The sequence below is a fragment of the Hordeum vulgare genome, chromosome 2H, assembly GCF_904849725.1.
Source record: "Hordeum vulgare subsp. vulgare chromosome 2H, MorexV3_pseudomolecules_assembly, whole genome shotgun sequence".
Taxonomy (NCBI): Eukaryota; Viridiplantae; Streptophyta; class Magnoliopsida; order Poales; family Poaceae; genus Hordeum; species Hordeum vulgare.
Genome location: NC_058519.1, coordinates 556,436,441 through 556,441,165, shown reverse-complemented (window position 1 = coordinate 556,441,165; position 4,725 = coordinate 556,436,441).

The following is a 4,725-nucleotide window of genomic DNA, read 5'->3' as shown; positions in this document are numbered from 1 at the left end:
TCTCAAAACTAATTGAGAGGAATCAAACTTTTCTTTCTACTCAATGCACATGAAGATGGAAGTTTTTGTATCCTCTTTGGGTACCTATCACCTTTGCGACTAATTTCATAGCACAAACCAACTACCAAGTCACGCACCATCATGCTCTAAAAGATCTAAGTGAAGCACATAGAGCAAAATTATCTAGCTCAAAAGATACAAGTGAAGCACGGTGAGCATTCTAGCAAATTCACGATGAGTGCATGTCTCTCTCTAAAAAGTTGTGCATCAAGGATGATTGTGACACAACAAAAAGTAAAGACTCCTACGATACAAGATGCTCCAAGCAAAACACATATCATGTGGTGAATAAAAATATAGCTCCAAGTAATGTTACCGGTAGATTGAAGATGAAAGAGGGGATACCTTCCCGGGGCATCCCCAAGCTTAGGCTTTTTGGTGTCCTTGAATTTGGATTGGGATTCCTTGGGCATCCCCAAGCTTGAGCTCTTTCCACTCTTTATCCCTTTGTCCATGAGAACATCACCCAAAACTTGAAAACTTCACAACACAAAACATAAACAGAAACTCGTGATATGATTAGCAAAAGAAAACAAACTACCACCTCTTAGGTACTGTTGCAATCTTGATTTCTATTAATATTGGTGTTAGATTACTGTATTATCACTTTTCCATGGCTAGTACCCCCCGATACTATCCATAGTTTCATCAAAACAAGCAACCAACTCAACAAAAACAGAATCTGTGAGAAATAGACCAATCTGTAGCAATCTGTATACTTTGTATACTTATGGTATCTCAATATTTTGAGACATTACGAATGCCGGGGAAAAAGTCATATAAACCAGCAGCAAAAAGAATCAACTCAAAAGCTCTTTCTTAATGAAAATGAAAAATAATCTCGTGAGCGAAAAGTTTCTGTCTTTTTCCAACAGGATCAAACAACCATCACCAAGACTAGTCATAAAGGTTTTGCTTGGCTCAAACACAAAAAGAAACACAAAAGACACAATCATAACAAAATCATGATGGTGTGGATGCAACAAAACAGAAATAAAAAGATAAATTCATTGGGTTGCCTCCCAACAAGAGCTATTGTTTAACGCCCTTAGCTAGGCATAAAGCGATAGAATCAGGTATCGTCGTCTTTGGTGCTCAAACCATAAGTAGCCCTCATCATAGATTCATAAGGCAATCTTATTCTCTTTCTAGGAAAATTCTCCATGCCCTTATTTAAAGGAAATTGAAATGTAATATTCCCTTCCTTCATATCGATGATAGCACCAATAGTCCTTAGGAAAGGTCTACCAAGAATGATAGGGCATGTAGGACTGCAATCAATGTCAAGCACAATGAAATCCACGGGTACGTAGTTCCTATTTGCAATAATAAGAACATCATTAATCCTTCCCATGGGTTTCTTGACAGTAGAATCCGCAAGATGCAAATTAAGAGAACACTCCTCAATCTCATTAAAACCCAAAACATCACATAAAGACTTTGGAATCGCGGAAACACTAGCACCCAAATCACACAAAGCATTGCATTCATAGTTTTTGATTTTGATTTTGATAGTAGGTTCCCACTCATCATGAAGCTTTCTAGGGATAGAAACTTCCAATTCAAGTTCCTCTTCAAGATATTTTATCATAGCATCGACGATATGATCGGTAAAGGCCTTGTTTTGGATATAAGCGTGTGGAGAGTTTAGCATGGATTGCATCAAGGAAATGCATTCAATCAAGGAGCAACTGTCATAATTGAACTCCTTGAAATCCAAAGTAGTAATTTCATTACTACTCAAGGTTTTAATATCTTCTACTCCACTTTCAATGCTTTTAGCATCAAGATAGATGGACTTCGAATCATTGGGGCGTTTTTCAACCAAAGTGGATTCATATCCAGCCCCATCATCATTAGGTTTGACACAAGAAAACAATGATTCAATGGGAGTCACACCAAGCGCTTTAAGATCTTCGTGATTCTCATCACAAATTTCAGGTTTAGCAGCCATTTTATTGACTAAAGTAGCCTGTTTATCAGAAATCTGGCCTACCAATTTTTCAAGACGAGCAAACTGAGAATTTAGTGCAAGGAATTCTTTGGCCATATCATCAACTTCTTTATTCATAAAAGCCAAAAAAGAATTTTGCTCCTTCAGTTCCCTACGAAAGTAACTGTTCTAATCAAACTGTGTAGACATGAAGCCTTTAACACTAGTTTCAATCTCTTCCAACCTCGCATAGTAAGCATCAAAATCCCTTGGTTGGGCCATACAGGTCTTAGAAGGCAGACAAGCGAGCAGAAAACAAGCGAGAGAAAAGGGCAAACGAAAAAGGCAAATTGTTTTGTATTTTTTTTAGAAGTGGGGGAGAGGAAAACGAGAGGCAAAAAAAAGTAAATGCAAGAGATGAGTTTGCGACACTTACTTGGATGAGTTCTTGACTTGATCCTCCCCGGCAATGGTGCCAGAAATCCTTCTGCTGCCTCTTGAGCTTGCGTTGGTTTTTCCCTTGAAGATGAAAGGGTGATGCAGCACAGGAGCAGTAAGTATTTCCCTCGGTTTGAGAACCAAGGTATCAATCCAGTAGGAGAATCGCGTCAAGTCCAGAGTACCTGCGCAAACACAAAAGAGCTTGCACCCAACGCTATAAAGGGGTTGTCAATCCCTTCAAGATTGATTGCAAAGTGAGATCTGAAGGCGGAAAGTGCAACGAAGTAAAAGAGTAAGGCTGAAAATATGGTGTGAAGTACACCCGGGGGCCATAGTGTTCACTAGAGGCTTCTCTCAAATAGCAAATATTACGGTGGGTGAACAAATTACTGTCGAGCAATTGACAGAACCGCGCAAATTCATGACAATATCTAAGGCAATGATCATACATATAGGCATCACGTCCGAGACAAGTAGACCGATACTTTCTGCATCTACTACTATTACTCCACACATCGACCGCTATCCAGCATGCATCTAGTGTATTGAGTTCATGATGAACAGAGTAACGCTTTAAGCAAGATGACATGATGTAGAGGGATAAACTCAAACCAAAGATGAAAACCCCATCTTTTTACCCTTGATGGCAACAACATGATACGTGCCTCGCTACCCCTACTGTCACTGGGTGAGGTCACCGCACGGTATGAACCCAAAACCAAGCACTTCTCCCATTGCAAGAATCATAGATCAAGTTGGCCAAACAAAACCCACAACTCGTAGAGAATTACAAGGATATGAAATCATGCATAAGAGAGATCAGAAGAAACTCAAATAAGATTCATAGATAATCTGATCATAAATCCACAATTCATCGGATCTCGACAAACACACCGCAAAAGAAGATTCCATTGGATAGATCTCCATGAAGATCATGGAGAACTTTGTATTGAAGATCCAAGAGAGAGAAGAATCCATCTAGCTACTAGCTATGGACCCGTAGGTCTATGGTGATCTACTCATGCATCATCGGAGAGGTCATGGTGTTGATGAAGAAGCCCTCCGTATCTGAATCCCCCCTCCGACAGGGCACCAAAACATGCCCCAGATGGGATCTTGCGGAGACAAAAGCTTGCGGTGGCGGAAAAGTATTTTCGTGGATCTCTCGCGCAGTTTTGGAATTTTTCTGGATTTATAGGCGGAAGAGGTAGGGCAGAGGTGCCACAGGGGGCCCACAAGCCTACTAGGCGCGGGCCCCCCTGGTCGCGCCTAGGGGGCTTGTGGGGTCCCCTGCTGGCCTGTGCCTTGGTTCTCAAGTCTGGCGCGTATCTTTTGTTCCGGAAAAATATCTTTTCGGAAGTTTTATTCCATTTGGACACCGTTTAAAATCCTCCTCTGAAAAGGGTCAAAACACGGAAAAAACAGGAACTGGCACTTGGCACTGAGTTAATAAGTTAGTCCCAAAAAAGATATAAAAGGCATACAAAACATCCAAAGTTTGACAAGATAATAGCATGGATCTATCAAAAATTATAGATACGTTGGAGACGTATCATAGAGCACCTTTATAGTCATCTAGTTACGTTGCAACGTTTGATACACACAAGGTATTCCTCCGGTGTCCGGGAGTTGCATGATCTCATGGTCATAGGAATAGATAAATTGACATGCAGAAAATAGTAGCAATAAATTGATAAGATCACATGCTACGTTCATAGTTTGGGTCTTGTCCATCACATCATTCTCCCAATGATGTGATCCCATTATCAAGTGACAACACTTGTCTATGGCCAGGAAACATTGACCATCTTTGGTCAATGAGCTAGTCAACTAGAGGCTCACTAGGGACAGTGTGTTGTCTATGTATCCACACATGTATTTGAGTTTTCCAATCAATACAATTATAGCATGGATAATAAACGATTATCATGAACAACTAAATATAATATTAACTAATTTATAATTGCCTCTAGGGCATATTTCCAACACCCCGCGGGGTTAAATCTTCCGGATAGTCATGCCCGTGGTTATGTGGCAACGTGGAAACTTTGTTTAACATTCGGTTCTAGATAACTTGAAGTAAACTTAATTAAAATATGCCAACTGAGTGCGTAATCGTGACTGTCTCTTCGTGAGCTCCTTCTCCAATCGAGGACATGGTGGGGTTACGTCTCACGTAAGCAGGTGTTCAAGATCATTCATTTGATCATCAGTAGTTCATGTCCGTTATGCGTAGATCATCCCGCTCTTTTATTTCTTGTACTCGTAAATTAGCCACCTCAAATAAATGC